This window comes from Protopterus annectens, chromosome 1.part0 (assembly GCF_019279795.1).
Source record: "Protopterus annectens isolate FY-2018-M chromosome 1.part0, PAN1.0, whole genome shotgun sequence".
NCBI classification, from domain to species: Eukaryota; Metazoa; Chordata; order Ceratodontiformes; family Protopteridae; genus Protopterus; species Protopterus annectens.
In genome coordinates, this window is record NC_056725.1 from 649652693 (window position 1) to 649678627 (window position 25935).

The following is a 25935-nucleotide window of genomic DNA, read 5'->3' on the forward strand; positions in this document are numbered from 1 at the left end:
AAACCTAGCCTCTAGAGTACTACAGCAGTGTTGTGCTACTAACAGGATTCTGCATTCCATGACTATGCACAGAAGATTGCAACCTGTGAGAGGCAGGCCACTTGTCTGCAGAACTACTATTGGCCATCAGGAATCCCTGTCCATGGTCCATCCTGCACAAATGTCAACTGCTGGCAGATCTGCTGAGGTCCACCAGTCACAAGGCCTTTAATTCAAAGTCATGCTTATTCATCTGAACATGGTATCATACCCCCATCCATATCCTCTGTGGTGCAAACAGGGCAGGATGTGTTTGTACATGGTCATGGCAGGGCAAACCGTGGTGTGAGACATCAGCAGTGAGGTTGACCAAGACTGCGTTAGAGTGTGTCCAACAGTGTAGTACACAGAGTTGACTCATATTATGTCAGTACCCCTGTCCTGTGATATGTGTTTCTGAAATAAAAATGTCTGCGTGATGTCATGAGTGATTTATCTTTTTTCATGTTATGATATTGTACAGATATGTAAGTGTAGCACTGATGTGTGTTCCTTATTGTTGAACATCCAGTGATAAAACAGAATGAGTGTGTATGCATACTTGTGTCAGTTTAATCCTGCGTTGATGTTTCTATTTTTGACACAGTTGCACTTATTCATGTTGGAATAGGTTGAGCTCATGTTATGTGTGATGTTCAGTATGTACATCTAGTGGATACTTACCATTAGATGCAATACATGTTGCTGTGTGAGGCAACACCTGAACATCAATGTTTAATCTGTGCACATATGTACATGTGGCTTGTCATAACTCAAATGTCTGGGTCAGATGCTGCTGTGTAGCCTGGGCCTGCATTTCTGATCACATCTTATGATGACTACATCGATGACTTCAGTTCCCTATGTCCTCCTGCTCCTCTTTTGATGACTGGGGGATGTCCTCTTCAGACATTTGTGGTTCTTGTGGTAGTTAACCAACACCTGCAGCTGGAAGACTACCATGTGCTTAAGTTAGTATGTTGTACAGTATGGCGCACCATAATCATCTGTGCTGCCTTCTCAATTGTATATTGCAGTGCACCCTAGATGTGTCCAGACATCTGAAACTAGCTTTCAATAGACCAGAAACATGCTCTATGGTGTTTCTGGTTGTTGCGTGTGCACTATTATAGGCCCCCTGTGCAGGGTTGGAAGGATCACAGTATGGGGTCTTTAGCCACAGCTCAGGAGGATAACTATAGTTACTTGTGAAGGGAGTTAAAACACTTTTGTTCAGACTGGATATTTTAGATGGGGCTCCTTCAGTTACATCCTTGTTGCATTTCTGTATTTACCCAGAAGCAATCCCTGTGGAATTTCACCTTGTTGGAATGTAGTCTCAAGTCCACTTTCCCTACAAATGAGAGCATCATGGACCCTTCCAGGATTTAATGCCATGATGTTTGTTATGCTGCCATCTGCTGAACACACAACTTGGCAGTTGATGGATGGCTATCCCTTTCAGTTTATGTATCAGTCTGCTTCTGGATGTGCTGGTGTCTTGATAGGTATACGTGTACAATCTATTGCATTGAGTACCTGGTAGAAGTTTGCAGTGGTGTAGAACTGGTGCATTACAGTTCTCTGCTCCATGGGTGTGGATGGGAAGTGTAGGTTATCATCCACCTTGCTGTACATTGCTGCTAGGAATTTGGCCAGGATACAACTGGCAGCTGTCTGTGATAATCCAACAGTATCCCCCATGTGTCTCTAGAATGTCCCAGATATAAGTATACCCACACTGAAACACACTTTGGTTTCCAGGGGGATGGGGTTACCTCTCAAGGTCTGCACAGACATGGCTTATACCATTTATCTGTGTAGATGGTATCTGTCGATTATTTGCTGGTCTGACAAGTAATTTAGTTGCAGCCTTGCTCTGACTCTAGCTGGCTGCCTTCTAGTAAGCACAGCCACATCCTCATTTATGACTTGCATCAGTGCTGCTTGTTGTAGTACATTTACAGCAGGTTGCATTGTTATACTTTTTTTTCAGTTTTCATACTGATTTCATTGTAATCCTAAGTATGTGCCTGAAGTCCTTGGGTTCTGTAATGTATGCGCCAAGAATTTTGGAAGTGGAATCAGTGTAGCTGTTTATCACATTTGAGTTGCATTTTGTGTGTGTACGATGTGTTTTGGAATCACACTGGTGTGTGCAGAATGCCTAACTATCCTACGCTAAATACTTCGGTAGTTGGCATGCCTTTACCATGTCTTCTGGAATCACATCCACAACAGTTGTACTGAAGTCTTCCTTCAGTGTGCTGCACTGTCCATAAATAGCTTCCATGATCTTTACAGAATCCGGCCCTGTATGTTTGCATAAAATACTTGTTTTAGGTTTTATATTACATTGATCATTTTAATATTATAAACTTAAAATGTATAAACATACTGTCACTTTATTTTATGAGAAATCATGAATACTGTACATTGTTCACTTGCCATTGACTATGGCGTAGTCCTGACAAATTTAAAAATAAACAAACAACATTTGTATTTCTTCAGTATATACATAAGAATTAAAAAAAAAATCAGAAAAGTGCAGACAATGAGTTGTTAATGGGCTCCTTCTTGTAAAGCAGGGTTTGATTCTCTCCACCTTTATTTGTCCTCTTTCTGACCTTGAACAAGTCACATACCAAGACAGTGCTCTGGGGCAATTGGAGATTTAGATTAAGCTTTTTAGTAGTCTCTTGAACTGCTTGCCTTATAAATACATATAAGCTTTTAAATCCATCAGACTATTCGACCCATTTGTTATAGAACTTCCTAGAAAAGCTAGAATAATGCATAATAAGAATCTTTGGCCTGAGCTGACACATGCAGATACTGAAGAATTAAATGAAGTTGAATAGATTAATAAAAAAAACTATATATCCAAAGAGCCTGACAGAAATATTGCAGTCATAAAAATATGTCACCGATAAGTTTTTCATCTCTTCCAAATCATGTTGTGATCATTAGAGTGTGTGTTCATCTTATCAGGAATGCAGAATGCTCTGTCAATACATTTACAAGTAATTTCCAAAATAACTGTGAAGAGGTTTCAACAGGAGAGTTCAATATGAGTTGTCAATTGATCAAAATGAAATGAGGTTTGGTAACAAACCAATTTGTTCAGGGACATCTTCAGAAGTGGGTTAGACAATTATTGGGAATTAAGAGTGCAGAAGGGGAGGAAACGGTTAAATGAGAAAGGGGGATGATCATCAGGAAATGAGGGGGGTAGGGAATCACAATTTGGCATGAACTTGCTAAGGCAAAGTTACGTCCGTGATGACCTGTGGAGAGCAGGTGGGCCTTGGATTGCAGGTGGATGGTGAGTTGGTCAGTGCCATGTGGTTTGTATAGCTATATATATGTTTTTTTCTCCTTCTTTCTTTGTGGCTGGTGGCTTGGATGGGAGGGGAACAGTGGGGACAGTGGTGGTGGTGATAGGGTGCATGCCATTGTGGTTGCCTTTGGGTTGGTTGTGCCCTCTTGGCAGGGGGTGCCTTTACAACTTCACTGGATCCCTTTGCAGCTTCACAGGTCAGTGTTGTAGTGTTGTTGATTCAGGGATATTTAGTTGTTTATTTTTTCAAAAAAAAGTTCTCTCCTTCCTTGTGGGAGTAGAGCTGAGGGAATGTTTGTAGAATGCAGCAGATGGGGAAAGACAGGGGTTTGTTGCATGTGGCTGGCTGCAATTTCTGGTTGTTTTTTGGCTTTGCCGCAGTTGGCTGGTGAAGATTATCATTTGGAGATGTGGGAGTCAATGGGGGTTTTGTTGTGGGGTTGGGTCCTTGTGTCGGTAGGTTCAGTGGTCGAGTTGGGTGCTTCGTGGACCTAGGAAGCTGTGCAACCCTTCATTTTGGCTTTTTCTCAGCTCCAGGTATGAGTTGAGGCATTCTGCTCAGCTGACATGGCCAGGGTTTGTTTTCACTGGCTCCAGGTGGGGTAGAGTAATGGCTGCTGCCGTGCATGTGCAGTGAGCTGCTGATCATCAGCTGAAGGGGAGTGTGTGGGGTTTTGTAATGTGTCCTGAGTTATGCATGATATTCTGGTCAGAGAACAGCTCTGGGTGAGTGGACATTGGATCCAGGGACAGCATTGTTTTGGGATGGAGTGGGGCATGTCTCCTATGGCCATGATGTTGTTAACTGGTTATCTGCTGTGCAGTGAACATGCCAACACAAATACACTGTGTTGATCCTTGGCATACAGATCAACCTAAAGGGCATAATGCTGGATACTCTGGGGGAAGACCGGCACTACATCTAGGTGTTTGGTTGGCAGTGTATGCAGGGTGAGTGAACTCATATGTGAAATGCAAAAAAAAAAAAAATTTTCTCTGTTCTGGCCTTCTCATGGGACTGGTAACTTTGCAGACTGTGAATGCATTCTGTTTGTGCACACACCATTTTGGCTTCCTTGGGCTTTTGTGTGCCAGTGTTGATGTGGTGCTGTACAAAGATTCCCTGAAAGACATTCCCAGTGTTTTTTTTTTTTTCTTGTAGCAGACTGGACAGACAAATACTCGGTGGTGGCTGGATCCTGCAGTGGTAAGAGAGATATGTCTGGGTATCTTTTATGTAGTAAGACTGCAAAGCTCTTCCCGGGATTCATGAAGCTTGCACCAGGCACACGCATAGTGTAGGCATTATAATGCCAAATATGGCCGCCGAGCGATTCAGGTACAATCCAATTCCATGTGCACTACCGGCGTACACCAGATCTGCGCAGCCCCCGGAGTAGGTATGCAAATCACCCCATGTGCAGTGTTGCACCATGCAAATGAAGGCATATAGCGATTCATGAAGTGGTGCAGGCATAGCGTAAGCCCACGGAAATGTAAACCAAAAAACACGGTTTACATTTTCCCAAACAGAACATCGGAGCTATGGAAGAGGGCCAGACCCAGGTATCACAACGTTAACATATGCCAATGGCAAAATACACAGCCAATGGCATAAGAAAAGATGCACAACACGTAAATAACAACATTTAATGTCATGTCCACAGTAGCGCACTGCAGAACCGCAGGGCATGTGTGCGGAAGCTGTAACATAAAGAAATAATATAAAAATGTCATAAAATCGCAACATAATAGAAATCAGGTTTACAGCATAACACACAATGGTAGGCATGGAACACCACAACCAAGGTGCAAGGGTTGCTAAAGCTTGCGATAGTGTTCGGTGCGGTAACTATGAATTAGTAGTCAATGCCATGCAAATGAGGCAGATAATACTGAATCGCAAATGTCCCGCCGGAGGAAGGTTGTACCATACGGCGCAGCGGTATAACACCGAGGAGTGGCTCAGAGGAGATACATGACATCAGCAGAGGGGTGTGCCACCGTAGCACTAAGCACATTGGAGCATTGCAAATCTGGCCTGTCCATTGCTAAGCAAAGCTGCAGGATAGGGTTGGGGAGGAATCGTTTAGCTGAGAGCACACATGGTGGCCAAAAGCGCATGTGTAGGAGGATGAAAACGTGCCCGAAACCCAGTAATTGGACGCACGCGCTGCAAACAATAGCAGAAACAGGAAGGTCAGAGGAAGAAAAGAAGGAAATGCGGAAGTAGGGTAATTGGAGTACTAATGAGCAATCAACACCAATCAACCCATGAAGGTCAATCGACGGCAGCTGACAAGTCCGCTTGCAGAAACCTGCAAAACAGGATAGGGGAGGCATGTGAATGCAAAGAAAGGAGGGGAGGTATTGGATTGCAAAGATAGGAGACCTGACACAGCAGAGCAAAGCAAACCGATAGCAGACCGGCAGTAGCACACATAATGCAAGATACGCCAGGTCCAGGAAAGTACAAATGAAAGTAGGCTGCAGGATGCATGCCAGAAAATGGTAGGTGCAATGCGCAGAAATGTAAAGGGAAGGTCAAGAGGTAATCCACAGCAGGCAAATGTAATTCAACACCAAAGGCACCACAATAGTAGTTCCGGCAGTAAAACACATAACATAACCTGTAGCTATGAACGTATATACACACACCCTATGACATCATCGGTGTTCACATCACAATAGTATAAAGTGTGAAAGCACCCAACACCACCTGTGTATTCCCAAACACCGCACCATAGGTGTAAACACACGGGGAACTTTTAAAATGTACATGTTGGGAGCTGCCATAGCTGTGATTCATCAGCATGTGTTATAGACTGACGGTGTTGTGGAGGATGATGCCGACAACCACCGCAGGCCTCGGAGGAGAAGGAGAGTGTTCAGACCAAGGGTAACCTACCAGGGGCTACATGACCTGGAGATAGTAGAGTGTTACAGGGTGGACAGGGACATCTTACAGCAAATAGTGGAGCTGTGCCGGCCATGCCTGAGAACCAGAAACAACAGAGGGGAACCCATACCAGTGGACACGAAGGTATGTGTAAGCCTGTGAATACTGGCCACAGGTACCTTTCAAAGGCCAACTGGAGATATAATGGGTATCTCACAGGCATCAGCATCCAGGGTACTACACCAGTTCCTGGATGCCATGTTACCACATGCCAATGAGCAGATATACTTCCCCAGAACTCAGGAGGAGTTGGCCAGCAATATGCGTCACTTCCATCGTGTGGCACAATACCCGGAGGTACTGGGTGCGATAGATTGCACGCACATACAAATCAAGTCACCACCCAGTGAGCAGGGTATGCACTACATAAACCGCAAGGGATTCCACTCCATCAACTGTCAGGTCCTGTGCAATGCCCAGGGCATTATCATGGATGTGTGTGCTGGCAGCCCTGGGAGCTACCATGACTCCCATATCTGGCATGCCTCACAGCTGTATCAGGTATTTGTCAGGGGGGACATCCCACATGGCCATCTCGTGGGGGATGCTGGCTATGCACTGGAGCCGTGGATGATGACTCCCATCATAAATGCATACACACCCATGCAAGAACGCCATAATGAGGCACATGCACAAACCAGAATCATCATAGAGCGTGTGTTCAGGATGCTGAAATCACGGTTCCGGTGCTTGGATACATCTGGTGGAGCCTTGCAGTACTCTCCAGGCACGTGTGCCCACATCGTCATAGTATGTGCCATGCTACATAATATGATCCTGCGGAAGCAGCTGCAGCAGGGACAAAATGGTGAAGGCCCTCATAGCCCACCGCAATTGCCAAGGCCAGTACAGGCACAGAGGGATTCAGACCATGAACACACTGTGCCAGCCCCAGTAGGCAGACGGAGGCATGCCCAATATGCCTACGCCTTGGCAAAGAGGGAACGTATAGCACATACTCTGACCATGTAGGCCCCTACAGACTGACACCTCTCCACCTGCACACACAGTAAAATGGATGGCACACAAATATGACCACCTGTAAATTGTAATGTATAGGTGGCCCAATGTGTGACTCCTACATAGGCAGCCCTCAAACATTGTAAACACAACAGCCAGTGGAACACGGAATGCCAACACCTGAACAGTGCATAAGTCTTACAGCATATGGTGGTGCTGTGTGCCTGTCACGTTCCCCGCCAGATATATATATATATATATATATATATATATATAAAATATATATATATAGATATATATATATATATATATATATATATATATATATATATATATATATATATATAGATATATATATATAGATAGATATATATATATAGATATATATATATATATATATATATATATATATATATATATATATATTTTTTTAGACATTCATAACATCTTGGAGGTACAAATAAATAGGATACCGCCAACCATGGAATGTGTAACATACCGACATGCGTAACCACGAGGCTGAAAGACCGATAGAACACAGTACCGGAACAGTACATCCGCGAGTAATAGTATGATGATATGAAGGGACGGTTAGTCACCGCTGATGGTGTCGCGGTCCACGTAGATACTGTGTTCAACTGTGTCTGTGAGTGCCGTAGTCTGTGTAAGTGTGTGTTGAGGATGCCGTGTGCGTTTCTGTGTGACTGTAATGTGTGTGTGTGTCCGCAACATGTGTATGTTGGTGCCAAGTCAGAGGCAGATCAGTATGGTAGGTGTGGGTATAGCTAGCCGTAGGCATATGGTTACTACCTGTACCACAGTAGGAGGGACATCCACACCCTGGGCAGGTGTGTCCTGACATAAAACAGTACAAAGGGCAAATGTCCGAGATGGTAGGACATAAATATGTCCCATATATAATGTAACAGTCGTATTTAATAGTTATGCCTGTATGTAAGAAACTTAAATGTTACATGCAATATGATAAGTAGCCAAAGTCACACAACAATAGGTATGTAGTGAGGATAAAAGTATGTGCTACCTGTGTACTGACCGTGGCTACATGTTGGCCTGTAAACACCGCTTTGTGTCCCGCAAGTGTCCAACAATGACCATATGATAAGGTGGCAACCCATGGCAAACAGGCTCTTTTAACAACACAACCACAATGACTGCAAATATCTGGGACAGAAATACAAGGGATAACTGTCACCTACACATATCCCCTGATATATCGCTGCAATTACGGAGGTATACAAGTAGCAAGCTCACCTGCAGACGATATAGAAACCAATTAACAATGGCCCAACGGACAATCCCGTAACATAAGTCTACTAACTGTTAGCTCTCTAATTAGGGACTGAGCCCACACACATATATACGGATTATATAGAAATGCAAGGCCCACAAACCGTATATGTTACGTACAACCACCAACATCCCACACACTAGAAACTAAAGCAATACAAACTGTAATAGCAGCACAAACATCCAGTCAGTCAATTACATCTGCAGAACCCTCAACATACCATGTGAGAGACACAATTAAAGGCGACATGCAAAATTGCAGGCGTTGTATAATGGAACAAACAGCCATGTTACAGGTTTTGATTGCAATACTCTGTTATCAGACATCAGGATGACAGGTACACCCACATGTAGAACCAAATACTCTACCTGTCACACACAATCCACGGGGGACATGAATCCAAACTATACTTGTCTCCATGCATAGCAGTTGCAGTTACACATAACAAAACACAATACAGACCGTCTCCCCGAAGGTAGGGCAACTAGGCAACGCCCAAGTGGAGAATCCAATTATACCCCACTGTCGCCACGTAATTGGTGAATGGAGTAGCTGCACAGCTGATATGCAAGTAATTAGTCATTCACCAACACCAATTGGCGGGAAGAATCCACATGTTTCAGGTATCGACGTATATAAGGATGACTTGCCAGACATTCAAACCGTATGCTCATACCGAATAACAGTTGAAACACTGTGAGAGAGATAGAAATGAAATGCCGTAATGACAACAAGGTATGTAGAGCACCCGATATGTAAGGTTATGTATAGCATGATCTGTATTAATTAGTTTTACTGTATGTATAGCCTGGTTTGCATTAATTAAATGTGTCCGCAATGTATAAAGTGGGGAAAGGTATTTATGTAGTGATGTCTTGCTGAGCATACTAACGCTTGTAGAATCTGTGTGTCCAGCAGTGGGACACAAGGTACACAGCACAGACACCACAAGGGATGCTACATGAGGCCATTAAACAGAACAATGCCATACAACCCGCCAAAAGTGGTAGGGTATGTCCAACAAGGACGTGCCATAGCAGGGGATAGTATATGTTGATATACTGTCACAGCACACATGTGTATGGGCATATAACGTTAATGACATATGTAAGGTGGTCCCGCTGAGCAAGTATGCTTTGCATTATGGGATACTATGTGAAATATGTGTAATGTATAGTATTATAGGTAGATATGACAGATATTCTACACAGCATAACAGGCATATCATGCATACCACAGGTATCATCTATTGGTATGTACAATAACAGGATACATATGGCCAGTAGGTATGGGACATAGTAATAGCATGATAGCTAATCTAAATGGAAGGGCTGTCAAGTAACCATGCACAAAGGACATGTAATAGCTGCACAGTTGCATAGTGGGGTACTATGCAGTCTGGCAAGTCCATGTGTAAGCACAACTACAGTGTTCACACTAGTGGCACCTCTCCAGGGTAGAGTCCTGTAAAGAGCAGAGCCAGGTGTCACCTGCACCACTGCACAGTACAGCCACTGCAGTGATCCCAGGCCTACATGTGTCTCCCAACCACCAAGGGAGGTATCACATGAACAGTGCTACTGAGTGTCCCTGCGTGATGTACATAGGACTTATGTTCCACAGTATGGTGAGTGTCCGGTTTGGGAATGTAACCCAGAAGCACATCCCACTCATTGTGGCGTGTGTGCACATATCCATGAGCATGTTGCTCACAGTGGCCTCTGCTTATGTTGCGTATGAGGAGTATATCCATCAATAATGTTGTGGACATGGGCCCTGTCTGATCAGCAGAGGTCACCCCTGAGTATGTAGTATGCAAATGTGTACAGATGTGGTGTCCGTAGTGCAGCCGCATATTTAAACTGTTGAAGCTCAGTAAACGTCATGGCATGTTAATGTTGTGGCATGTAAAGCTGTAGCTGTTGTGTAAGGTACACCCTAAATGGGGTGGTGTACCTTTGAATGTGTGTAGATGTTTTGAGTTCAGAGGTACAATGGGTGCCTATGTACCAGTTACACACCCAGTACAGATAGGTGTGGCCATGTAGGAGAATATCCACGCCACAGTGGCAATACGGTAACCACAGGGGTGGGTGCGATATATGTGTGTACTGCAAACATGTACAATGTGATATGTATGTAGGGGACTACCATCCATGTGATAGTCAGTGGGTGAATGGTGTAATGCAAAGGTGATGTGCATGCACCTTGTGTCATGCAGCTTGATGCCATGATAGTCATATTATGTATCTGTCACAGCAACACCCATATGGTTGGAGTCAGTATCAGCTGGTGGAGCAATCATGGCACTTGGTATGTAGGGGTTCTAAAGCTAGGCAGGGAAAGTCCCCTGTGCCAGCCTGTTCCGCAAGGAAGCATATACTGAACATGAGGGGCCCTATGACTGAGGACGATGGTATGCCAAAGTACCTGACATGTAGTAGGTACTATGGTATGCTGGCCTCACTGTGTGTCCTGTCCATGAGCCACATAGCATAACATCCTGAGACACAGGGTACGATGTGCAGGTGGATGTGTATGTTGTCAATACCAGAATGGGGAATGGTGCTGAAAGGCAATGAGAGGACAATGTAGGATGTGTGGACTCCCGTACCATCAGCAACTGCCCTGGTAACTGTATGAAAGGAGTCCACCATGTGTAGGGACCATGCTCTGGCCTTAACAAGCCCAACCCGGGTGGCAGCAGAGAATGGGAGACCAACAATGTCTCTGAGAATGACGTCCTTGATGATGTGCCCCATAGCCATGCAGAACAGTCCAGTCAGGTGTGTAGGACTATAGTCCTACTCGTGCAATGTGGTGCCACCTGTGTGTAGTGTGATAAATGCTGCTGTGTGCCATTCAGGGTCTACAATGTCTGAAACAAGGCTATTACTGAATATGGTGGCCTAGTGGGGAGACATGTAATTCAGAGGTTGGTGGACATCACAGCCTGGGATGTTGGAAGGTGACATGGGGCCAGTGTCCCAGGACATATAGAGTGTAGGTCAGTACTGTGTAGGTGTGACCACAGGGACACCACAATGTTCATGTATGGATTGCGGCTCTGTAGTGAGTGAGAGGGTGTACTGTCAGCATTGAATCCATCCTCCAGCATGTTGCCAACAATACCTAGGTCTGCAATGTTCCTGAGTGATGTTGTATGTGACAGCAGATGTGGGTGTTGCCATCGAATACTGACATACCACCATAATGCCTGGTGGTACACCCCGGAATGTGTGGCAGTCATGTTTACATAGCTAGTCTTGGAGTATGTGATGAGGGACCCTGTGGCCCCACCATGGCTGACCAGTGAGCCACCCCACACATGGGAATGTACACCACTGTGCAACAGCCTACACCTGTTGTTGTACATCATATGTCCATGGAACATGACCACCAGAGTGGTGTCTGTTATCTGGTGTGTACCATCATGGCTCTGTGTGGAATAGCATGATCTATGCAGTTGTGTACATGCTAATTAAGTGCACTGGGGTATGTGTCAGCATTTGTATGTGCATTGTCCATCTGCACGGGTGTCATGATGTTAACAACCGCTGTCAGCAGACGTCTGTAGTAGGTGTTGTAGTACACATGTACTGTGTGTGCTGTGATGGGTGTGTTGCCGGGATGTGGCTAACAAGGTAGATTAGCATATGTTCGGAATCCACCAATGAGGGGATAACCCCAGGTGTGTAACACCAGTCACATGGTGGTAGTGTTCATGCCAAGGGTAATGTAGGTCTTCGAGGTGGTGTGTATGTGTTGATCCAGCAGAGCGTAGGGTATGACTCATGGATGTGTTGGTACATGAGTGGCTATCCCAATGAAGTGTGGGGTAGTGTCAGTCACACATCAGTAGTAGCTGAGGCCCACTGTCCACTATACCACCATAGAAGGTATGTTACCCGTGGGGTATGATGTTGACTCTGTCGCTTGTTACAATGTGTATAGCGGTCCCAGACACAGTTAGTTGCACGTGGAGCACCTCTGATGCATTGTGCTAAGCAACTTGCCAGGATGTGTGCAAAACATAGTGGGATATGGGAACCCCTCAGCTGGGGGTGTGCCGGTCCAGGTATGTGCCTGAAAGGTATGGTCCGTCTATAACCTGTCATTGCAGGTGTGCTCTGCAGAGTCTAGAGGCAGGTCCCAGTCACTGCAGAGATGTTTGAGTGGTGCATTATAAGGTGTGCCTTGCCTGCGTGCGTCACAGAGGAAGATGCAAGCAATGTGTCACATGACCCCATGTCGCGCATGCCAGTTACCGCCATGCCGGTGACAGTTATTGGAAACTGTGCAGGACAGGCAGTATAGAAGCAGCAAGAGCCTTACATGTGAGCTGTACATGTGAGCTGTACTCCCAGGGCCGACAGGTGCAAGTCCTCTGTGCCACAGCATTGTGTTTCACCAGGATAGTCATAGCGGACAGATACCACATGCCTGTGGAATGACAATAGGAGCATAGGCAACTGTTGAAATGACACAGTCGGTCATTGTACAGTGGAATCGTGTCCGGACGAATGCAAAATGCTCCCCAGGGCTAGGCCCACACCCTCAGGGCTATAAGACTGGTGAGCTATTGCATGTCTCTGCACACGTAGTCTGTGAAGTGGCATCACAGAGCAGTCACACTAACATGGAGAATGACAGACATATCGTACCTGGTGAGGTGTGGCATGGGTGCATAGGTTATGTTGCAGAAGCAGTTACCCGACAGCAAGATGTAAACGACTAACGCCTTGTGTAGCCTGCTGTGTGGAACTGCAGTGTGACACCCTACAGAGTCAGTTATGACTGGTGTGTTGTGAATGTTATAAGACACTATTGGCTGTATGTGGTGGGCACACATGAGTCTGTGGGCTATAAGCTGGTGATGTTGTCTTCCATGATGGGGGCTACCTCTGGTGCCTACAGTGAGTATGGAGACGTACTGCAAAGGTTGTCCTCGTAGGTGTGGCCAGTGGTGTAGATCATGTGAGACTATGTGATGGGTGGAGTGTGTTGCGAATGTTACACATCCCCAAATGACTGTCAGGTGCAGTCAGGGTTGGCGACAGCATTACTCCCAGCCATAGCTGTCAGCCTCCTGTCCCCAAAATGAGGAACATTTGCCCTCATGTGTGACAAATGGGTGAACTGTGGAACACTTACAACTGGCTTACTAACAGCGTCAACTAGGAAGGGCATATGATGGCTAAAATAGGCTGGTCTTACGTATAAAACAGATATTCCAATGAATTAATATGATTCACATCTATTTAGCCATGGCTAGCAGGTAAACTATGTACAACAATGAATGTGTGACAGACCCTTCCAATGTGGAACCTTGAGGAACATGCACCTTTTAGAACCCCAAATGAGGTACGTTCCCCGTAATGAGGTACACCTGAGAGCTATGAGCCCAGCACGGCTGCAGACGTGCATCCCCCACAGGCTGTAGTGCCATATGTTGGGAGGTGAGCAGTGAACGTGTACATGAGACAATTGCTCTATTGCCACATGTATGACATATCCCTCATATAGACAGGCAGTAGCATTGGTATGTGACAGTTGGACATGCCTGTATATACAACCATGTCCCACAGGATATGTGCGTTACGTGTGTACAACAGCTGTCGTACCTTAAGCAAGCTGGGAAGTGTAGGACAGCCAGTGTACCTGTGGGAAATGGTGTGGAATGGGCGCTATAGTAATCAGTAGCTCATGACATGCTCACATGTTCTGAACAAGTGCCTAGCATGACCATACAATACAGATAGGGTGTTGGATAATATCAACCCACAAGTGGTGATGACAGTCATTTAGGGTGGCACCGCACTACAACCCTTCTGAGTATGGTGTGCATGTCCATGAACCATTAGCATTGTAGATGTTAGCAGTACAGATGTACAAGATAGCACGGATATCTGATTACAAATACCTTTGCATGTCACAGGAGTGTTCCACCAGTGGCCTGTTGACAGACTCACAACTACAAAAGGTGCAAGAGTGACATGTGCACAGCACATCAGTGCCAGATACAGTAGAACAGGGTTAATGTGTTGTACCCCACCCTCATTGTAGCCCATACCACACAGACAAATGTTAGGCATCTGTGTATGTAAGGCTGTGAATGGCCATGACCTATCAGTTTAGCTGTGTCAGTGTTGTGAACAACATACAGAATGGGCTGTGTGTGTGAGGTGTGTGACATATGTGCACAGTCTGATGGATGATACCAGCAGTGTCACCGCTATGTGAACATCCCTGTACCCATAAACTACTACATAGGCTGTGGTCAACATTATGGACACTGTGTAAGGGATGGTGCTGTGCAGTGCACCCCCCCGACATGGTGACGTCTCCAGGCCCCTTAGGTAGTCATCTGAGGTACCCATGTCATGTCAGGGTGCCATCCATGAGCACAGAGATTACTGGCCAGGCATATACAGCACTGTGGTGACCAATATTGGATCACATACCACCTGTAAGGGGTAATGGCTATGCATGGATGTGCCTTCACAATCCACACCTCCACTATGCAGCATGCTGTCTACCTTGCAGAAGGACATTTGCTACACCATGATGATGGACATGCTACATGTCCATATCCTGATCTATATGACATATGTCATGGACAGCCACCGTCCTAATACTAGGACCACCACAGGCTGGACAGATCCCTGTGCCATATATGTGACATACTCCCGCCATACCATACAACCCTGTCCATCAAAGCTGCAGATGTCATCCCAGTCATACATGGTGTGATGGCCGCATGGTAGATGTACTATCAACTGACTGGATCAGTAATGTGGCACTGATGCAGCTTGCGGTGGCACAATGGCCATCTGTAACAGCGTGGAAACCATGCCCGCACATGCTATGGTTGATGACCATCCCTGCAAATGTCGTCTGACTATCCATTGTCCCATGTCTATCACATGTGTAATACAGGCGATCCGTGTCAGGATGTTGAACAGTTGTACAGTGCTGTGTAGATGTATATGGCAAAACACATGCATGTACAGGTGTCCATGCGTATGTGTGCATTGTCACTGCTCAAGTCCATTACGGCTGTGTCTGTGTTGATATGTGACATATACACAGCATCCAGGTCAACAGTAGTACCGTGGACACATCGAGGCATGTGCAGATAGGTAAGAACAAAAGTGCAGGCAAATAGACATGCCCACAGCAAGACAGCATTTACATGGAGTATGAACACTGTAATGAGGTGACACACATATATATGGTGATGATATCCAATGCATAATGGGTGTGACATGTGTGACACAAACACGTCAGTCGTGTCAGTGTCATGATGCTTTGCAAAGATAACTGTGCAGATGCAGTAGATGTCATAGAAATGTATGTGCAGCAGTATCTCTGTACATCTCTGAAACTGTGACCTGTCACCCTCATTATGTTTTACAGATAATGCCCCGTACACGCCTCCCAGCATACATCCACCAGGGGGATGATGTCCTCATCCCACAGCTCCATGATAACTATGACTTGTTGTTCAGCCATGTGCCACCGCATGCCCAGCAGCAGGATGACCTGTGGCAGGATCTACACAGGAGGGTGAACGATGTGGGTGGCCATAACCACACCTACCAGCAGGTGCGCAGACACTGCACGGACCTGATACGACATGCAAAACAGCGTGCCACTGCAATCGCCAGGGAACAAGGTGCAACAGGTGGTGGGCCACCAACCCAGCCCCCACTCACACACACTGAGGAGCTACTGACCAGTCTGGGGACACCCAGGGAACAGCATCCAGAAACACTAGCTGCCATCGTGGAGGTGGGTGTCTCCCAACCAATGAGCCTGGAGTTGCCTGGTAAGTCAGTAATGCACATAAGGCTATTATATCCCATGTAGTTGCATGTGTCACTGTACATTATGTAAAGTAACAACATATGCCAGGTATGTGGACACACATGCTGCATACTACAGTATGCTACGTTGTGTATGCACACATGTGCATACTATATGCTATTACACAGGTGAATGTGTTCACATGCACAGTGCAACCTGTGGCTGTCATACAGTCATGGATAATGTTCATACTGGTGTGTCACCCCTATACAGGTATCTCTGGCGTGCCGCACAGACATGGGTCCATTGCAGGTGAGACTGTCATCAGTATCAGGCATGTTACAGTGTAGATCTATTTGCCATGTGACCAGTTAACACTTGCACACCTGATGTTTGTTCCAGTCATGATATGCAGGTTGCACCACCATGCATTCACACATGCCACCCATGTGCAATATATACAAACGTAAAGATTCACAGACTTGAAACCACAGTACTTGTCATTGCGACATGTGTGGTCAGCTGTGCATACAACAGTGGAGGTGTTCTACAATGGAGGCATATGTAGTATGCATTGGAACAACATGTGTCGTACTCACACAGTACCACACAGTGAGCTGTGATATGGGCAGCCCACAAGTGTCACCATTGTGTCATATGCCCCTGCATTGGGTGCACACATTGTGATGTGCCACCTGACATGTCCCAGACATGTAGTGTTCTGTCTGCAATATTGTCACACTATCGCATGACCTATACCCCACATACCAAACATACAACCCGTTGTCTGCATAGCCCTGTGGATTGTGACATATCTGACATGTATGGGTGTATGTCATATGGGACCACACAGACATGTGGAGAAGATGCCCATCACACACAATTGGCCAACACATGTGCACATATGGCCATGGGGGATGGCCAGAGACATGTAGCCACACAGTACTTGGGATGTGTATACACCCTGTTGCACATTGTCCACACATGGTCCAATTATAGCCTTAGTTGACCGATTATACAGTTGATGTGGTACACTGGACAACCTAAAAGCCTGTGCACAGCTACTGGAGGTGTCACTAAAGTCTACCATATACGATCTGTCGAACATCACAACTGTGTTGCAGTTATGGCTATGCAATGTGTACATATTATGCATTCTACAGCAACATACATGCCTCATGTTGCCATGCAATGGCATAGTGTCTGTACTTCACACTGTATAGCAATGTAGACAGCTCACACTACCCTCCCATGCTCATGCACATTTGCTAAACATGCATTCTATCTGTAGGGCATACACACAACACTGCAATGTGAAGCCCATTATGATGCTGTACATGTGTCAGGACACCATTGTGTCAAACATGTATGCATGTTACTGCACATGTCAGCAGATTACATGTCAAGGTCACGTCAGCCATGTGTACTGTTATCCTGTTCTGGGCCACATGGTGTATCACGGGGATGCATGCATACTACCATGATTGTGTGAACTGCATGGCTACTGATATGACACCTGCTTGCTGTAGTGTGCACCTCAGGGAGGTATGCTTACTAACACTATTAATGTCTGAGCTGCATGCCCTCTGCTGTATCACAGGCATGCTGCATGCCATCTGACAAATCACATGCATGATGTGTCTGTGTGTGTCTGTGTTTGTGTGTCTGTGCGTGTCTGTGTGTGTCTGTGTCTGTGTGTGTCTGTGTGTGTGTGTGTGTGTGTGTGTGTGTGTGTGTGTGTGTGTGTGTGTGTGTGTGTGTGTGTGTGAGTCTGTGTGTGTGTGTGTGTGTCTGTGTGTGTGTGTGTCTGTGTGTGTGTGTCTGTGTGTGTGTGTCTGTGTGCATGTGTGTGTGTGTGTGTGTCTGTGTGTGTGTGTGTGTGTGTGTGTGTGTGTCTGTCTGTGTCTATTGTACTTTACAGTATTTCTTTGCATTCACAGGTGATGTAGGTGCATTACCCTCCTGCGGTCCATCTGATGTTAGTGTCCCCACAGATACTAGCGGTGATGAACATTTGCATGAGGTACAGGCAGGGTTGTCAGGGGCTGAATCTGTGCCAATGGTTACCATCCCAGCTATGTCCCCCTCTTCCCCGACACAGTTCTGCTGCCACACATACCGCATCACCGGTGGCCATAGAGGAAGGACAGTCAGCGTCTGTTGGCATGGAACAGGAACGTGTGGTGGCTACAGAAGGTGTGTCTACACACCATGGTGTCAGTGTAATGACTGCAGATGTGCCACACAGGCATGTGGCCGGTGCTGCTCGTAGGAGGACCTCTGGCAGACATGCACCTGCAGGACAGAGCGCAGCAGCTGGTATCACCAGACGCATGTTCCAGACTGTAATGGTGGCACAGGCACGTGCTGAACGGCAGAACAGAGAAGGGCAGAGGCTGCAGAGGGCTGCTACCCATACCCTAAATGACAACATCCAGGCATTGGCAAATGCTCAACAGCAGATTGCTAATGTTCTGGATAGGTGACTAGGTGAAATGGTCAGAATCCTTGACCGAGGCATGGCAATCTGCGAGTGGGAGCTGTCTGTGCTGGAACACCTGGTAGGAGTGAGGCGTAGGCCACGTGGACATAGGCCAGCAACACCACCTAGTGTAGGTCGACGTGAGCGTGCCACCTCACATGCCCGCTCCCATAGTGCCGGTAGCAGTAGCAGTGCAGCTGGTGCTGTGCTGTCAACACCAGGACACAGCAGGCCATGTGGACGTGGCCCTGAACGGTCTCAGTGGGGACACGGTTCCAGCGGACATGTGTCGTCGGACAGTAGCCACTCTGTACCTCCACCTGGTAGTGCCCGTGCAACCCCAGGCAGGCACAGGTCACGTGGCCATGGACGGACACAGTGAGCTGTACAACCTGCACTGTACAATCTGGGGCTGTCAATTATACCCCATGTAGGCATCACAAATGGCAGAACTGTGTACACACATACACACAAACACAACTGTAGGGCTCCACAACATCCACATGCATTCTGCACAGACATGTCCAGTCAACTCACTGGCCATTACACACACACATGATGTTATCCATTGGTGCAGCCTATGCCCCTGACAAACATATCACCCTGGGCATATGATGAAGCCTGTGCCGCATCCCTGTCATCCACACCATCGGTGCAGGGTTATGCACAAATATTCTGATGCACAGGGTGAACAGCATAGTGAGAGGTGTATGTAATACCTGTGTATGCATAGTGAGGGATGTGTATGTTGCAGTGGTTGTGTGTGAATACTGAGTTGTGTATGTGACATAGGTTGTGTACTGTCGACATGCACCAGTCATACCATGTAGTGCAGGTGCAGCATGCATTGTAATGTGTTCACAGTATGTGTCTCGGTTACATCTGTAGCACCATGTTGGTTGTGATACCCTTGTTCCCTCCTATGGTGTACTTGCATGTGCCTACAGGTAGCAGTGTTTGCAGTCCCCCACGTGTAACTGTGGAGTACACACAGGCACGTCTGGCAATATCAGCATGCTACATGTACCCTCATCCTGACTGTTGGACACACCAACATGACATAGATGTCCGCACATATACTGCACCTGACACATGTGGTCAGTGCCACAGGCTACACTGGACAGAGACGTGACATACATAGCAGGACACATTACAGGTATGGTGACATGGTGCAGGGGTTGTACACAGCGGCCTGGCCAATGATGATGTGAGGTGTCACTTGGTAGCTGGAGGCCACACTGTGCAGCAGTAGGACCCTGTAACAGTACGTGAACATGGCCACATTCACGGGGTGTACACCACTATAACGCACACCCCATAGTGTGCAGCTGGGGACCCTTGCCTGTGTGGTCATCACCCTCACAGTACTATGCACCCACACAACGTGTCACAGAGAAGGGACATGCACAGGTAGCCAGTATGGCTGGGACCTATGGCATCAACAGGGTTGTGCAATGCATCACCATTACGGGTTAGTCACCACGTGGGGCTAGTGATAATTTCCCACTGTATATTAGCATACACACTCACACCAAGCACCAGACATACATACAGACACACACGCACTGTGGTGACCACACATGTGTATACGGACAGCCGACGTGTGTGATGCACCTCACCGGCGAACGTCATGCTTCCCACACTGACATATGTACAGATCTCTACAATGGTGTACAGGGATGTGTAGCAACTGGGACATATTCCCTGCGATATGTGGCATCCCTGGTCACACATTCGGACACACATGGCAGTGCCGGGAATGATACACCTGCCATATGATGACACATTTGATGGACATGCAGCGGTATTGATTGCATTATGTGTACCAACGCTATATCTGGCAATTGTGCTGCTATATGCACATGGGAGGTTGTAGGTGTTACAGGTGCCATATGACATATAGTTGTTAACACCTGACCGCTGTGTATGCATTAGGTCAGCACCATCACGTAACAGTGACATAGCGTACAGTTAGCACATGGCATGATAGGATGGTGTGTGACACAACTGTGAGCCACCCCCTGCACACATACATCTAGACAGGTGGTTCACCACATTATGTACACACATCCCTCCATACATGCTGTTCGTATGTCACCGTATACAGATGTCAATGATGGGTCTGCATTGCGTCTGCATGTCGTAGGTAGGTGCAACTATGTTACGGACATCGGACACTGCACATGCATATTTGCTGCATGCACAGTACAGATGTCACATGTGTCTCCTGTTGCCATGTTTGTATGCATTGCTATTGTTGGACATGTGTGTTGACATACATAACGCATGGACTGCGGTATGATATCACGGGTGTCACAGGCGACCAGTACAAGGGTATGTGTCCCGGTCAACACTGCTACCCCCTGTAGTGTGAGCATTCAACAGACATGGGCCCACCTTCAATTCGCATGTGTAGCATTGATTAGGCCAGTGTTATGCACGAGGTACATCAAAGGCCATGTATGTATGTGTTGTGTGTGCAGTCCATGCACACATCCACACAATCACATGTATGACATACCCAGATGTGTGTTCATTGGTGTACAGCAACAGTCAGGTGTCACAGCTGTGTAAGGGCCATGGTATGTCTTGAGCCAACCTGTTCATGTATACTGGTATATTTGCAATGCATAACACCTGTTGGATCCCTGTTGGTACGTGTGTACTCTGCACAGCTGGTGTACACCGCTGTACAGCCCAGTGGTCATGTGTCACATGGTGTTGTAGGACCGTAAGGCTGTGTAGTGCTGCACCAACGACATGGTGCTGACGTGACAGCTACAGTGTACATTGCAGTGTGTACATGTGTGACCTGCACCTGTGACAGCTGTGATGACAGCTGTGTGTGTACAGGTCACTGCATGTGTGACTGACCTGTGCGTGAGGGCAGTTATACCTTACTGTGCTCTTCTGTGTGTACACTCCATCTGCATGCAAGATTGCCCTTTGCAACTGCTAAGTGTGTGAGCATGCCCAGTACGCCGTTGTGTAGATGGACACACAGTACATTCCACACTGCGCCCTTCCATGATTAGACTCCATGTGCATGCAAGATGGCCCTTTGCAACTGCTAAGTGTGTGAGCATGCCCAGCACGCCGTTGTGTAGATGGACACACAGTACATTCCACACTGCACCCTTCCGCGATTAGACTCCGTGTGCATGCAAGATGGCCCTTTGCAACTGCTAAGTGTGTGAGCATGCCCAGTACGCCATTGTGTAGATGGACACACAGTACATTCCACACTGCGCCCTTCCGTGATTAGACTCCTTGTGCATGCAAGATGGCCCTTTGCAACTGCTAAGTGTGTGAGCATGCTCAGTACGCCGTTGTGTAGATGGACACACAGTACATTCCACACTGCGCCCTTCCGTGATTACACTCCGTGTGCATGCAAGATGGCCCTTTGCAACTGCTAAGTGTGTGAGCATGCCCAGTACGCCATTGTGTAGATGGACACACAGTACATTCCACACTGCGCCCTTCTGTGATTAGACTCCGTGTGCATGCAAGATGGCCCTTTGCAACTGCTAAGTGTGTGAGCATGCCCAGTATGCCGTTGTGTAGATGGACACACAGTACATACCACACTGTGCCCTTCCGTGATTAGACTCCGTGTGCATGCAAGATGGCCCTTAGCAACAGCTAAGTGTGTGAGCATGCCCAGTACGCCATTGTGTAGATGGACACACAGTACATTCCAAACAGACGTGTGATACTAAGCGTGTGGGCATGGCCATTGACATCCTGTATAGCCATGGTGGTCATCCAGGCACCAGATGTCCAATTTCAATGTCACGATGGATGCCTACATTGAACACACTTGTTGCTCTTTCGAAGGGTGTACTGTCTGTGGCGCATCCCGTATCTATTTAGTGTTGTTGTGCTCCATAGATATTTAGTTGTCCCGATGACAGCACTGCCGTGTTTGTGTATGTCTACCTTGGGACAGTAATATGCTTTCAGACCGCTCACTCTCTAAACATTCCCTATCGGCATCTTTGCCTTTGCGGATGATGTCACCCACCTAGAAGTATGCCTCTGGGAGTGCTGTGTTCAGTAATCTCGGTAGCGCATTCTGTAAATGCGTAATGCTGTAGTGTGTTAGAGTAGGTATGTGTATGTTCAACTCCCGGCTCTTCCAAGTGTGTGTGTGTGTGTGTGTGTGTGTGTGTGTGTGTGTGTGTGTGTGTGTGTTTCCAGCTGCCTGGGGACACAGTAATGCTTTTAGATGCCTCACAACACATACATTCCCTATCGGCGTCTTTGCCTTTGCGGATGATGTCACCCACCTAGAAGTATGCCTCTGGGAGTGCTGTGTTCAGTAATCTCGGTAGCGCATTCTGTAAATGCGTAATGCTGTAGTGTGTTAGAGTAGGTAGGTGTATGTTCAACTCCTGGCCCTTCCACGTGTGTGTGTGTGTGTGTGTGTGTGTGTGTGTGTGTGTGTGTGTGTGTGTTTCCAGCTGCCTGGGGACGCAGTAATGCTTTTAGATGTCTCACAACACATACATTCCCTATCGGCGTCGTTGCCTTTGCGGATGATGACACCCACCTAGAAGTATGCCTCTGGGAGTGCTGTGTTCCGTAATCTCTGTAGCGCATTCTGTAAATGCGTAATGCTGTAGTGTGTTAGAGTAGGTAGGTGTATGTTCAACTCCCGGCCCTTCCAAGTGTGTGTGTGTGTGTGTGTGTGTGTGTGTGTGTGTGTGTGTGTGTGTGTGTGTGTGTGTGTGTGTGTGTGTGTATATCTATGTATATATATATATCTTTGTAATATGTATGTGGATATTAGCACTATTGAATGTGCTGCATTGTCTGTACATGTTCACCTTGGATGTATCTGAATGTGCTATGGCTCTGTGATAGTGCACATACTGTGTGCTGTAGTGATCCTGGGTTATAGTTGTGTAGTGACCAGTTATTTTGTTGCTGGGTATTACCAGGGACATTGAAAACAATGATAGTACAGCACCTTTAAACAGTCATGTGCACATGTCAGCAGCAGTCAGCAGTGGTTATTACGCTGGAGGATGACTATGGCTCATATACCTATGTATTACATGGCAATACTATGCAAATCAGGTTAACATTACTGACACCCGTTTATCCACAGGTTGTGATACAGATCACATGTATGTAAGTGTATACATTACCAGGTGCAGGAATGGACTATGGTTGAATGCATGGAGGGGTGTCCATGGCCAGGAATGGTGATCTGTACAGCCTGGCAGGTACAGTCTGTGACTGTCCCACAACCTCCAGTATATGGCTGACACATGCTGAAACAGTGTACATGCAGAGACACACATAAACCAAACAGCTAGGGATAACACATAACACACACACATTGCATCAACATTGGGCCATGCAATACCTGTTGTCCCTCACACATACACAAATGCATGCATGTTGATTGTCTGGTTCACTGACTGGCTCTGGAAATGAAACTACATACCCTGTGCATATAATGACACCTGTGCCACCTCTTGTAATGTGGAACATTGATGCAGGTACGGGCTAACATGGTGCTGATGCACAGGGTGGCTTCATAGCACTGTAATAATGTTACAATGTTGTTAACACAAAGTGTGATTTCCTTCTAGGTGTATGTAAACAGGCATGATAAATTCCAGCTATGATCATCAGTGTAGTATAGTGTACAGCACTGTTAATTCTGAAGATGTATTATCCATCCATGTGCCATTTGACTGACGTGTGTATTATTGGCAGCATGTGTTACACAGTGTGCAGTACGTGTGAGATGTGTGTAGTACAGATTCACATGTATCTATATGTGAACATGGTGAGGGTGCACTGTCTGCATCTACATGTATAGTGGACACATTGGAATGGTGACATGCCCTGTATTTCACACTGTTAACACATCATACTTTCTATTGGTGGCCAGTATGCATTATACTACACATATTGTTGTACTTGTCTACACATGTGTGATTGCTATGGCTTTACACGGTGCTGTGGGTGATACTGTTACTATCTGTCATAGTTTTGCATTATGGTAGTTGACACGACCTCAACAGTCTGAATTACCAATTGTTATATGATATCTTCACAACTGTCCCACACATGTAGGACACACAGTAGCATGTGGATCCTACATGTACTATACTATACCAGTTCACACTGGTATTGACCGCCACACATTGCTGGGACCATTACTGTTTGACATGTAGCCATGTTAGTTACAATCAAAGACAATAGGGATATTCCTGTCCACATCTGGGAATTCATACTGTGGCCTAGAATGCATTCTGCACATGACACAGTTAGTCTACACAAAGGTATCATACAGACAGATACATGTTATCCAACCCATGCTGTACACCTATTAGGCTAAATAGAGTCAGTTATCCACATTTACTACACATACTTTACCAACAGTAACACATAGGTATTACATCCCAATATGTATAATGGGTAACAATGTGTACATATAGATATGTGCTATGTCATTTGTCATTTGATATTTGCATTTACAATGGTATTGTGAAGTACATCACTGTATCACATATGCAATGAGAGTTCTGCATGCATATCCTCCAAGGTGGTTGTACAACTATGATGAATGTCCATTATTGACATACTTTGCTGTGTTTGAACTGTTCTGCAGTATTACACATACATGAACAGTCACTCACACTATGTATATAAACTGTTGTGTGTGTGTGTGTGTGTGTGTGTGTGTGTGTGTGTGTGTGTGTGTGTGTGTGTGTGTGTGTGACACAGATGACCTAGGCCACAGACAGTTCTGATACATGTAGTTGGCAAGTGCGGAAATGCTCCACCAGATGTGTCCAGGTACCAGAACTGTGACTTGGTGACACATACACATGCTAGAGTAAGGTTTCTGTACGTGCGTGTGCCTCATTATGGCATTCCTGTTCATGTGTGTGTGCATTTCTGATGTGTGTCATCAGCCACAGTTGAACTGCACATCCGGCATCCCCCACTAGGTGACCATGAGGGTTGTCCCCATTGCCAAATGTTTTGTACAGCTGCATCAGATGCCACATATCAGAAGCATTGCAGCTTCC